This window comes from Liolophura sinensis, chromosome 1, assembly GCF_032854445.1.
Source record: "Liolophura sinensis isolate JHLJ2023 chromosome 1, CUHK_Ljap_v2, whole genome shotgun sequence".
In the NCBI taxonomy this organism is placed as follows: domain Eukaryota; kingdom Metazoa; phylum Mollusca; class Polyplacophora; order Chitonida; family Chitonidae; genus Liolophura; species Liolophura sinensis.
In genome coordinates, this window is record NC_088295.1 from 74,141,837 (window position 1) to 74,156,613 (window position 14,777).

The window sequence follows — 14,777 nt, forward strand, 5'->3', positions numbered from 1 at the left end:
TCACACTTTTTTCTCTCACCTTTTCTCCATGTGCCTGCAGTTGATTTATTTTCACATCTAAATATCTAAGCTACATTCAGCATCTTATCGCAACACGGACGTTATCACATTTATGCATTTCTCTTGGTTATTCAATCTACGAAGACATTATTTGCTGCATATAGCGTGATGTAGTGTGTACTTATCCTTGCAGTTGGACGTTATAGAACTTTATGGCATACGAATCCGCTGAACTGAGATGAATAATTCTTTTAGAAGGATTGAATTATTCTGTATCTTCTTTTGTCGTTTAATAGCGTAATATGCATATCCGTCGTGTGAGATAGTATTGTGTAAAGAGTTAATGGTCTGCGTCAGGTTGTTCCAAACTGGTTTAAGGCTTAATACGTGATTTAAGTTTAAGCCAAGTCTTCAATTTTTGCCCAGCCTAAAAATAATTGTGTACCAGTATATTAAATATAAACTAAAACTGCTGTTGTTATACTCTGACTTTTGAGAACAGCATTGACTGCTGAGTTTGGCTAAAATTTTAAATATTTTAATACCAATATTAGCTGATACACTTTCCCTGAAAATTTGCTGTTGCTAATGGAACACTCACTTAAACTAGTCACAGCTGTGGTTGCCGTGCCACAGTTCTCCCTTTGCACTGTGTCGTCTTCACTTAAACAGTCATTGAGACATGAGCAATCCGTCTTGGTTAGCACTTTCTTTCGTCGCACATGAGACAATTTGTCAGACGAAGGAAAGCGAAAGACTGGCCACTGATGAGCACGAAATTCTGAGAGGCACCTATGCATCAGTGGGTACATCAATAAAGAGAAATAACCTTGCTCTTTAAAACATGACATATTGCCGTCTATACAACATTATATAATACTCGAGTGCTTTGATCATGAGTAAATAACTTCTGCCTTAAATGTGTCTCACAATACCACATATATATATCTGCATTTTTGCCGCTTTCTTTTCTTTATCCTGTGTCACCACTTCCTTTTAGAATGTTGGCTGAACACTTAAATATTCATCAATATCAGGCACTTACATGTAGATTTACATGGAGACTGTTTGTCAAGAATTTAAGAGTTGATAAGTGTGTATTAACAAATACCTCAAGAGGCACCATTTTTCATGTCATAGCCCGGAATGTAGATTTTATGTGACTTTATGTATAAAATCGAAATGACTCATTATTAGAATTTTTGTTTGCTTTCAACTTGTGTTGCGCGTCAAACTCCAGCTATATGTATTTAGAGTGTACTGAGAGAAAATGAAGAAAGAATTGTATGTTTAAGCCACAGAAGCAAATAATGAGGCTGCAGTATGTCTGTCGAATGAAGACGAGACAAAACGAGCTAAACGATACGGAGACACCTCGGAAACAAATTTTAGCCAATCAGTGTCGCCGTGATGAATTGCTGCGCAAATAACTAATGATGTAATGGATGACTCCTGATCACGTGACTGTGTATAATACCCCGAATTGAGAATTGGTGTTTTTCGTCAAGGACACTACGTTGAATTACACATCAGATAGTTCTGTAATAGGAGAGGCCATGTTTGAGACGGTCGTGTTGGGGTGATGGATAGGCCCTGCCTGTGGCCACATGGGTTTAACCCTTCTGCAACGTTTCGATACTTTAGGACAGAATTAACCAGGGTTAATCAGAGGAAAGTTGAGGTGAAACAGGGGAAGTACACACGTGACCTTAAACCGGAACTACTGGAGTTTTTTTTTTCGACGAGAAAGTGTCTGTCTTGATAAATTATTCAATAGTTACTCTCTTTCGCTGTTCTCATTCGCTGTATGTTTTCTTTTTTATGTACATTTAACAAACGTATACGTACATTTCAACGATATTTGAATATTCATTTATGTAGTCAAAGTTGAATTCGTACATTAATTGACGGAACTCTGAGAGTATATTTAATCTACGTACATATACATGTGTAAGTGTGCTTACCATGTCTTCGACTTACAAGATATGAAGATGCTAAAGGCATTTATTTTTCAAGGGTCAGAAAGGAAGAACTTCATTTTATGTTTTTTGTCCGAAAAAGCTAGAACATGGCGGAGTTTACGCGGGCAAACTATATGTTTACAGTTTGCTGTATTTGACTAACGCCAACTAATTACAAAAGTTCACTTAAGTTTGGTTGAAAAGAATTCTATATATGGTGTTGAAAGATAATGTAAGCTTTTTATCCTTCTCATGTATGCTAGACGCTACCGACAGAGAGATATAAAACACTTTTTCTCCTTGTTTACACCATATACTTGATAGTAACAATCTACTCTCATCTATGGCTAGAGGCGCTACCATTTTATGGGCGGGATGATATCTTTTGATAATGTGACACAGGGTGTCATGTAACATACACCACTGTAAGCCTGAAGATATCTTCACCGGAGATGTGGTGAAAAAGGTCTTCTCTAATCAAGGAAAAATATTTTAGATGTCCTTTTGAATGTAAAATGACAAGTTGTTTAATGAAGTGTGCATATGCCAGAGGCTACATAAAAGTTTATACAGTATGATAATGCAAATCGCTCTTTCATCTCAGAGGGGTTTTTCGCCTTTTCGTTTCTACTGACAGGAAGCACGAGTTAAAATAACCGGCACAAAGCATCGCATATCTTGTGTTGTTGTTCTTAACCGCTGTGCTCTAAACTAATACAGATGCCCACGTTCACCTTCATATGAAGTTGTATTCTTTTTGCCACACTAAATGACTTACATTGATAAGTTATTGAGTATGGCGTTAAAAATCAATAAGGTCAATTATTTGATGTACTGACACTTTTATTTCTGTAAATATACTTGTGCGTATTAAATGCACAATTTCTTTTTACGACTATATACGATAGCCACAGTATCCATTGCTTTAAAATAATTTATATTCACGAAACATATTTGAAGTTTTGTGAATTTTGAAGAAAAAGAAAGGCAAAAAGCTTTAATGTAGGTCCTCAACATAAGGCAAAAACGAACTGAACTGTGTCTCTTTAAATATAGCACTCAACCATGCAACATTATAATTTTTTGGGAGGGCAGATTACATTTAAATGACTGTATATTATTAATAAGCTTATGGTTGGCCATACTAGTAAAACCCAAGTCTCGCCATACCACTAAAACCCAATTCTCGCCATACTAGTAAAACCCAAATCTCGCCATACTAGTAACACCCAAGTCTCGTCATACTAGTGAAACGGAATTCTCGTCATACTAGCAAAACCCAATTCTCGCCATACTAGCAAAACCCAATTCTCGGCATACTAATAAAAACCCAGTTCTCGACGTACTAGTAAAATCCAATTCTCTCCATACGACTAAAACCCAGTTCTCGCCATTCTAGTCAAACCCAGTTCTAGCCACACAGGTAAAACCCTGTTATCCCCACACTAGTAAAAGCCAGTTCTCGTCATACCAGTAAATCCCAGTTCACACCATACTAGTAAATCCCAGTTTACGCCATACTAGTAAAACCCAGTTGCCATACCTGTAAAACTCAGTTCTCGCCATATTAGTAAAACGCAGTTCTTGTCACACTAGTAAAACGCAGTTCTTGTCGCACCAGTAAAACCCAGTCCTCGCCATATTAGTTTAAACCCAAATCTCACCATACTAATAAACCCCCGTCTTAACCATACCAGTAAAACACAGTTTTCTCCATACTGATAAAACAGTTCTCTCCATACTAGTAAAACCCAGTCCTCGCCATACTTGTAAAACGCAGTTTTCGCCATTACTAAAAACCTATCTTGCTGTAATGTAGCGACCTAGAACTCGCACAAAACTGTCTAACATGTAGCTGTATTGAAATTTCTAAGTTCAGTGGGGAGTGTTAATGTGGATTTTTTTTTCACTCAGAGTGTTAAACAATTGAAGTCAAGTGCGTAAGCAGCTCTTTGATAAAAAGAGAAGCGGAAAGATCCCAAGAGTCTTATAACGGATAGCTCCCAAGAATGTTTCGTGTGACATATGCCGTGCCAAAACCTAGCATGCTCGTAAGACTACATACACATCTTTATTCCGCCAGTATTTTACATTATAATTCCAAGTATCGTCTTTCTGGGGCGCGTCAGTGTCACTAACATAGACGTATGATAGAATAAAGGTCCCATGCAATCGCATTTAACTGCAGACAATTTCCTTTATAGCTCGTTTCTACTCAACCACTCGACTGTGCTGACTTTGGCTCCAGTCGAACATTGCCCGCTGGTTTCACCACACAAGTGACCTTTTCTTACTTTGACACCTACAACCATTCACCCCAAATAATCCAATGCGTGACACAAACACATATTTTGTTTCTCTATTGAAGAACATATTTTACACTAGGTGAAGGGACACATCCCCAATGTCCTCTACTCTACATTAGCTGTACTCTGTCAACACGAGTTAACTGCCATCGCCCCGCCCATTCTCACCCCTAAACCTTTAGTCAAGGCCTTTTTTCTTTCAAATTTTCAGAACATTATTGAAGAACATACCCTGTATCCATCGGGTGTGGATCTGCATTTGTAACTCCTACTTCGTTCAAGACGGAGCCCTATGCTTCGTTTCAAAGCCACAGATGTGATTTATTTTATCGTTTCGCCTGTTCTTGGGCTGTTCTTTGTGTACATCGAGCCAGTCATTGCCCTCGTATATACGACGCGGCTGATTTATCGCCCATGGTTGACCGACTCCCCTGTAGATTTTTGAGGCTGCCCTAGAAATACGTCCATGGGACGCTTGACAGCTCTCTGAAATTTTTTGTTACTCCGCGCAGCGAGCAACACATAAATTGCTGAATATTTGTCAAGCGAATAAATCTCTCACTAATGGAACCAGATGTATCGTTTCAAATGGGTATAAAGATAGGTTTTAACTGCTTCAATATTTGTAAGTTTACATAATAGAGCAGGTAATAAAACCAGACGATGTCTAAATACGGTTTCATTTATATTAAAATTGAATGTGTTTCTTTGAATTACACCTATGAGTACTTGTCAAAGACGATTTTTCATCCAAATGCGACGGCGATGAATTCGCCTGAGACAGTATTAGTGAGTTATACCCTGATGAGACAGCCGGGAAGTGACCTCTACAGCCTTGTCGAACAGCTTGTCTGTACCGCCATGTACTCTGTACTTCTCTGCCTGGGATGTCATGGTAAGCTTGTGGAAATTCTGCCGAATGAATTATCCCTCTTGTAACGCTATGTTTTATCTAGTTTGTACGCTTTACATCCCGTGGATTATACCCGGAGAGTACAGCGTCCCGAGCTGCTGGCGGTATCCCGAAAGCAACAAAGCTTGCTAGTTCGTCATACAGTTAATATGGCTATTGCGTGCTCAATATGGTTCTGATATTACCCGACTCGAGCTCAACTCTCGTCCAAGGTGTAAGGAGACGCTTATGCATGAATTTACCCCAAATTAGTTGTGATTGTGCCAACAGAGGGAGACAGGAGAGAGCTGCATGCCCGGCTGCATCGACCTTAGCGATATGGTCAGTGAGAATTCTGGCGTTTTTTGTTATTAAGTCACCAACCTGTTACCGACCGAGCGTTCCTTCACCGATAGTAAATGAAGCTGGGTACGCATCATGGCGGAGCTCTGGACGCTAGAGGAAAGTATGTCTTCTCTTATACCTCTTTATTTCTGACTAGCCCATGTCCAAGGCAAGGCCTCTTCCTATGAGGAGGCTGATTTAGACCTCCGGGAAACAGTCATGAATACTCTTCCGTCTGCCTGGCACACTGCTCAGCTGTGGTCGCCGCCATCTTACTTTTGCAGCTTGCAGGCTTCCCAAACACACTGGTGGGCTGGGGCTATATTTAGGATGGATTTGGAATGCACACTGCATTCACTTAAAGCTTTATTATTGAGCGCATCTAAACGAATTCGAAATTTCTGTACATAGATATCTGAAACCTAAATATTGATTCACAAAATCTTGTATACTGTTCACAACCTCGTTCATTCGTGATCTTACAATTACTAATTGTTAAGAAATTCTTAAAATAGTATTCTGTAGCGTGAACATCTAAGTCTAGCATTATGGCTGTCAAATTAAAGCATAAAGGCGTATGGAAAGTTTGTTAAAATTGTCAAAAAACATTAGGGATTAGAGAGGGCCCAATCCCCGTGTTACAGAGTTGGATCGGTTTCGTGTTGTTTGAGGGGATCAATAACAATTCTCGGTAATTGAAGAGAAATGAATCTTTAAGCCTAATAATTACCTAGTAACGCAGAATGAAATCCGTTGGGCACTTGAAGCATAATTCCTCCCCTCGAGACAGAATGGCGGGTTACACTGGTCATGTGATCTGCAGTCGCCCGGATGAGAACAGCTATCATCCACCTCCCTTATTAAATCCTGACAATGGCGTCAGTCCCTATTCTGTGGCGAGACATTTGCCTTTAAACAGTGGATATCCATAGCCTGATTAAAACTTAATACCTTGTAAGTCTAATTTGTCTCTGTGTATCTGGTGATTCCACTTAATTCCTTTCTACTCTGCTTTGAGTGATAACATACCGAATGCATTTGTCTTCTTCTTGTGATACGCGGTGGGCGTGTCTTTACGTCTGGGGTGAATTCTTGGCTCGTACTTCAGTCAGGTGTAATTCCTGTGCGCAGTTTATACGACAGTCACTTAATGTATACTAGGCCACTGCGATTTTCTTGCTGCCTTTTTCTGCTAAACTTTTTGTCCAGTCGTTTTGCTTGTACACTTCTGTGCCGAGGAAGAGAAGAGAAGCAAACGTTTTGATTTGATCATCAAATTTCACCCCTGGCGTTTTAATTCGAATCGGGAAGCTAGTGCATATTGAGACAGCACGGAATATTAGATAACATCATTGAGGGTAAAACATGAGCAGTGGTAAATGGTACCACATGACCAGTAAAATTAGGCATCATGCCAGTTTGCTTCAGATAGGATTTTATTTGAACTATTCATGTTAATCTGTACATAGCAGCAATCTGCATGCTCCCTAGCTCCATGGCTTAAGCAGGAATCGGTAACAAAGACAGAGTGAAGTCAATTGCAACTCGGTGGACATCACAGGTCTAGAATTACTCAAAATCATGTGTTGTCATCACATTAATAAACAATCCCATAGAAACAGGGACTGAAGACTCAAATATTTGTTCTCTTTTGTGTAAATGTTGAATCTGAGAATTCAAGCTACGAAGGAGTCCATAAAGACACAGAAAGTACACGCACATACATCTTTTTACATAGAATCCATTTTTGGGGGCATGATCTTCTAATATTGCTCTTATTACTTATCGACTTTTTCTTTCATAAATGTGGTACAGTACAAATCACATACACGTAATGAAACAATACAACCACAACTTGCTGTACATTCCTGTGTTTATGAAAGTTTACAACTTTATTTTGCGTGTGTATTGAATTGTTGTAAACATGCGCAGTGTCTGTTGCCTGGCTCTGTGTCACGCATTGCTCTTCTCCTTTATCTGCTATATAACAAAATCTTTCTTTTACTGGATACATTGAGGAAATATTATTTTCGTTAAACTATTCTGGTTTTGCACACTATTCTTGGCATTTGGTTTGGAAACAGGTTGTGAGTGGATACAGCATTGTGAAATGCCTAATCTCCTACATACGTGTATACCACTTTGTAGAGGTTTATTTATAATGGCCTAAGCACATGTGCGTAAATATCTTATCCATATACATGGGGTTATCTTAAAGAAAACATATCAGCCCGATTGGAACCGACGAGTGTCAGTACAAGCTTGTAATGGCTAGCCATTGATTGGAATCTGTCTTGCTTTGTCATCGGAAAGAAACATAACTGGCAAACTTCCCATTATCCCATGTAATTACAAAAAGACGAGAGACCGATATAAAAAAGACGCAATCGAATAGCATTTCCCTTTGGACCGCATGTTTTGTTTTATTCCCGGGTTTTGATTAATTTCATGAACATAAATCAAACGATTAAGACGGCTGACAAGTGGCCTGTAAGCTGTGGATACCTCCGATTCCCCTCTCTGCTGATAACTACCATCCCGTGCCAGTTTGAAGATGATAGATGGAATCTTTAGAAAGCTTAAAAGATTGGTAACTCAGGACTGAGGAGCGGGAACAAGGAAATTAGGTGTCTCTGTTGAGTCGCATCTCGATTTCACACCAAAGCAGGAATTCTTCCAAATGGCTTTTTGAAGGCTTACGGTACTCATGACAATGTTTTCTGACCCCTTATCACAATGACAAGGACAGCATTATCCCTAAGGTCCCTTTAGAGACTTGTTATGAATACATTATCACGGAAATACCCTTCTACCATTGGTGGTCCGCGATAAAGACATCGCCATACTGCTCTGAGAAACTGGAAAATTACTTATCAGAAAGGTTAAAGTTGATTAGGAGGCGTGTGCGCCATAGTAGATTCCCATATAGCTTTGTTTTCAGGGTTTTATCGTTACTGCTTATAACCATCAAGTCTCTGGATGCAGATTATTTGTGCCTGTATTATTGTCTACAAAGCGAATAGATTTGATAAGTGATACCAGAAATATTTGGTGAAAAACTTGTGCCAAAAGTATTTCTGTGTCAACTTATACATCCCCTTCTTGTAAGCAAACATGCAAAATCCAATGCTCCACCGTGAACTCATGCCTTAACTCTTAAAACCAGCTGAATTAGGAATTGTGTATTTATGAGGCACGTATCCCGGACACCAAGGCCTCTACATTCCTACCCTGTTCACCATTACATCTACCCTGTAGATCCGAATTTGTGTGGGTATACAGCGACAAATTCGTATCTGCGGAGTACAGTGTAGTGGCTGACTTTTCATCAGAGATACAGGAGGCAGTCATGTGCTCGTAAGATATACTCACCGTATGGTACAGGTCAAGGACTTGTATCTTGAAATATAAGTCAAGATGTTTCTAATAGACGTTATCTCGTGAAATAAACTGTAAATTATATGTCCTTGTCAATGAGACATATGATGTTTCTCTTTATTCTATGAAGTTTTCGAGTTATTTCATTAAAAATTTGATGTTATTTTATAAAATACTACTTTTTAATAATCTTTATGTCAACATTCAAATTGTATCAATATGCAGATAAGCTATGAAGATACCTAAGGACAGATATTTTTCAACATGGCTTCAAGAACCATTTCTAATCTCAACGGCGTTGTTTGTTTTTTTTAATGGTTACTATAGCAACTGTTGACTACGTCGTGAGACCTGGAGCAGAAAATGGCTCTGTGATGAAACGCTTGACTTATTGCACTCTAACAAAATTAATAGTGTGTGCAACGATATAAAGCCTCTAAATGTTTCACAAGCCGAAGTTACCTAGTGCAATTGTAGAAACAACTTTGTGTTTCAACATTTCCCACAATAAGTACTTGTAACGTACTTCTACTCCTCACAAAGGTAACTTTTAACAAGGTTTAGAGGTTAAAGTTGAATGACAATATGTGATGTCATCTAAGTTCATTTGCATTTCACATGTAATTTGAACAATAAAATATTAGCCATCAAGAATAAATATCCATATATTGAATCGAGATGCGATAAACTGAGTTTATATATTTTAGTTTTTTCTCAACTGCTTTCGTTCTAAGGAATGATTTCAAATCAGCGTGGGATACCACGTTGACGCCACGACATTGTTTTATGAGATTAAAAATGATTAAAGCTTCTTAGAGACCAATAAGAGCTGTATAATAGAAAATACCCTCACATAGTATGGGGAATATTTTGTCACTGTAGTTATGTGAATTTCAAGGTGGCCTTTATATCGACCATTATGGATAATTGGTATCTCCAAAGGCGTCACAAAACTTTACACCTTTGCGTCTGAATAAAAGGATTGCGAAGTCTACTCCTGTAATTTACGCATATGTCTGGAAATATGAACCTGATATTATATACATGTTTTAGCATAGACAAGCGCTGTGAGGTCATTGGCGAATCAATCTACACAATTTGACTGCAGTAGATTCTGTGAAAAAAAGATTAAAGTATAATGAGAAAAGTTGTATTGAACGTTGTCTTTCTACTGTTGATTATCTAATTTTTGTGTTTTCTTTCCCTTTAATCTGATTGAATAGTGCATGTTGCCAGGATTATTAAAATAAATCATTAATTTCTGCGACCAAAGTAGGTTCTGAAAATATTAGGAGACTTATTATAATTGAAGATTATGTATATTAAGCAATTACAAGATCACTGCAAGTTCTACCTGTGTGAATACGCCTTATCATTAATCTTCAATTTCTCACTATGAATTCGAAAGACGTTATCGTTAAACATGCAGATTTAATCTGTTTGTGATCTCAAGGTAAAAGAATAATTACAACAGGTGAATAAGTATGCATATACCTATAACAAATGTAAACAGTGATGCAGTGACGTTATATATATATGATTGCAAACATCTCATGGTTGGTGTTATTATAAATGCCATATAGCCATATCCAGCTTATTATAATAACAAAAGTGCGTTTTCTCATTTTGCCAAAGTGAATTGTATAGCCGCAAATGTATATCCTTTAAGATGTTAATTGAATCATTGTAAGAGAATAGTGTTAAGCATCTTATAAGAAGACGGGTTTGAATTATTAGGCGTAGGGCATGGCAATAAACAAGTTTCTTTTGTATTATGATGGCAAGATGCTTACATGTAACTGACACCTATATAAAAGTACAATTTCACATTATTATAGAGATTCATCTGCAAGTCATGCAGTCGAAGCTGTGCTAGTAAGGCTTCGTGAAACGATTACGTCTACTTATTAAAACAGCATATTGTGTTTGCTGATCAATACATTAGTAAGTCACAGCATACAGCACTGGAATAATTTACAAAAAACATGAATTCAGTGTAGGTGGAAGAAGTGTAGGAAGAATTTTAAAATAAAATTCTTAAAGAATATGTTTAAAATAGTGTACCATATATTGTTACATGGTGCAATATTGTCCATACATGGTGCAATATTGTTAAAAATATTGCACCATTTGTTTAAAACATTGCACCATATGGTAAAAAATATTGCACCATATGTTGAAAACATTGTACAACCAAATACATGTGAATAAGGGAAAGGTCCAAACTGATTGTTGCGATTTCCTCACATTCCTGGAGATGTTCAAACCTGATCAAGTTATCGTCTTTCATTTGCTGGAAATTAGACATGGCAACATTTGGACATTTGCATATTTTGAGTGGTGCTGAAAATAAGCTGATACGGTTATTGTTAAAACGTAGCTGTGTCAATGCCCTCCGATTATTATCACATAAACTCTTACTAATTCTGATTAGCATTCTGTCAAAAATTAACTATCTTTTAAACATATATAACATGTGGTTTTAATGTGTTTTGTTTTATGTGTCTGCAGCTTATATTATGTCTAAACATAGGTAAAAGGTTTCTCTCATTTTTACCACCATGTTAAAATTACACAACTCTTTGTCACAAAGTCTTTTCTCGCTAATGAAAAATAGCAAATTTATTATCAACTGATCTGAGACACGTGAAACATTCATTGACAAATTATAATTTTTATACGATTTTTTGTCATATGGGAGATTTTACCTGTAGATAACTTATAGATGCAAATGACGCAGGAGTAAAAACTCTATCACGTGATCATGTCGTCTGCAATAGTTGTCAAAATAATAACCTATAGAACAGGACACTATTATGACATTTCCTACGCGCTCAAATTGAAAAACAAATATTAATTTACATAAAACAAAGCATTGCATTGATACCTTGAGTGAGTATTCAATTTTATTTGTATGTACGCGTGCTTAATCGTGTATTATGTGGCTTTCCTGCCCTACCCCCTCCTGTTGCAAATTAACAGATGATTATTACGAAAACGTCTGTTTCTCTGTATGCCCGAGGGGGGACAGATGGTCATCGCAAATTGTTCCCTTCTCGTTATATATGTGAAAAGGTGTCAATCATTCGTATCGCCTACAGACACAGATTTCAAACTTTGGGTATTATAAATTTAGATCTAAGTTAATAACGTACATGTAAATGTAACAGACGGTGCGTAACGATCCGTAATCTGTACATATATGTAGTGCCAGATTTCATGCACAAATTCGCATGAAGACAGGTATATGTCATTGCCCTCAGCTGATTTTCAGCAAGCTACTTTTGTGTTAGCAACAAAATTCACATAGTAGTCAAAGTGGAGTTGCTTTTTTGTAACCTGTGTCTCGTAAAGTTCTAGTTGTCCATTGTTTTATCTGCAGCGGACAGCTCCATGAAAGGGCGGCGTTGTTGTCGTTCTTTTGTGTTGTTCATAAGGGATAGCGTACTTGTTGTTCTTGATTGTTGGGTGCAATGCGCATGCGTCCCAGTTTGTGGCCAGACACCAGTCATTGTTTTCATGTTAAACCGAATCTACTCGTCCACGTGATTTTGAGTGATATACAGATACTGCACGCAACAAACATTGTCCAGTGAGAAATAAAAGTTGTTTTGTGGGGGGGGGGGGGGGGGGGGGTTGTGGGGGTTGGGGGTGGCGTGTTGTTGAGCTAATAAACTGCGCCATTATTTATTATGACTTCAACTTGTTTTAAAACTTTTAATAAGTAAACATACACTGATCTCAGATGTATTGTATTTGTTTCATGAGTAGCTTTACACCGACATTTTCGCTGGATCCATTTCATATACCGTTGGTTGCTTAGTGTAGTTGCATAGGTTGGGTTATTTAGTGACTCATAACCTAGGCTATTGGACATAAAGTATTTCCTTGTAGATTAATGCTTTTTCTGGATTCCATTGCAACTTCACTGAATTGTAATGGAGAAACAACATACGTGGTAATGTGTTATTTAGAAAACAAAGGGTTTCATACTCTTGAGTTACACTGGTCGCATACAATCGATCCAATATGCGGTATTTGACTTCCGTTGAAATCTCACGAGAACGTGATTTTTGCGAGTCGGGGTAACAGATTGTCAACAGCCCTATTACTTACACTGGATTTCCTTGGGCAATATTTTACATAGTTGCACCTTTTGATTATTCTTTGTTTTGCTCTTATCTACCGTTTGCATTTCAAGATAGAAAAGGTCATTCTTTGTAGACACGTACAGAATGCAGACAGACCATTTATCTATATTTGTTCATAGCTGGGGAGTACACTCGTATCAAACCGAGAAAAATCCGGGGTAAAGCGATACAGTAAAGTAAGCTTGAATTCCAGCGCGATTTCTGCAAATGTTGAATATCGCGTACAAAATTTAGATGTTGTATCCTCTATGCACAGTCTGTTCAATTTTGATCCTGTCCAAACAATAATGGAGGGTCATTAGAAATGAGTTTTGGTCCATGCTGTATTCGGTTCAACCCCATGTTTCTTTACTTAACCATTTTGTTTCCATGGAATTTATGCATTCATGTATCATTATATATTATGCATTACAAATTAATTTCAAAAAAGGAATTTCATTTAAATATTTGCGAAACTGTAGTCATATTTTCTCATAAATTATTTCTTTAATGCTATAATTATTATAGGTTTGTTTTTATATGTATTTTGAGATTCCATATAGTGCGTCAGTGATCAAAAGTGCGTTTGTACCACACGCATGCGTAAGGAGAAATTCTTACACTACTTTGGTATATTTTGCCAAAATATCGATCGACTAAGCCGTCCATATCAATTCACCCGTATTAAATATATGCCAGGCCTTTATTTCTTCTAATTTTCCGTCGATATTGGAATTGTGATTTTCGAGATTTGTCTCCCTTTGTATTGACTTCGCATGACAGTAGCCGAACAGCGTACTTGCCGATCACAGCATGGAATGCATAATGCAATGGACTTTTATCAGATTACATGTCCTAATCAGTTATTTGTGAAATAGAGTATTACCTTCCCTATACCTATACGGTTAGTCTATAAAAGCATACTGAACCTATGGGTGGTGTCGCTATGAGAGTTCTTTTAAAACAAACCAATACTCGTGCTGAACAACATAAACTGGTGAACATGCGAATTGCATTACATTTGTTTGTTTCGTTATCAAATATAAATCAGGGTGAATAATTTCAGCCTACTGACGTATAACATGAGCCTTATCTGTTAAATGAAATCTGTACCAGGCCGTATCACTCTATACTGAATTGTATGGGACATTTTAAGTGAAGGCATCAGTGATGTTCAGCTTTATTACATAACTTCTGTGATAGATCAATATTGGGAACAAAGCTTTATTACATAACTTCTGTGATAGATCAATTTTGGGATCAAAATTTGAGCGTAGACACATTCGGTCTCGCAGGGTTTCGAACTGTCGACCTGCTTCTGCACGCATTTCATAATCACTGTTCCCTTTGTATTTTAAAATAACCATATAACCTTGAGTAGCCTATATTTGATTTGCCAATAATACAAAAGATTTCAGATAAACCTGCAGAATTAGATACTATGTTTAAATGGGATAACCGGTCGTGGTTACAACATGGCTCAAATGCAAAAATACCCAGCCTCATAATATTATAATACAACTGCGCAAAAACACAACGAGTCTGCCTGCACAGTGTGTTTCGCATATCCTTCGTCTGTATTACATAGGTTATTTCCATATACATGTACATAGCACACACCCGATGCACATAATGTGGAACGGGGACGATTTCTTCGACTAGCCTTGGTCACTATTTTCCCTTACCTTTACACTAGTCTATTCCCCTCGCCAAAGTTCATATAGAGACTGAGTATCCAGAAGTAAGTAAGCAGTATATTTGTATC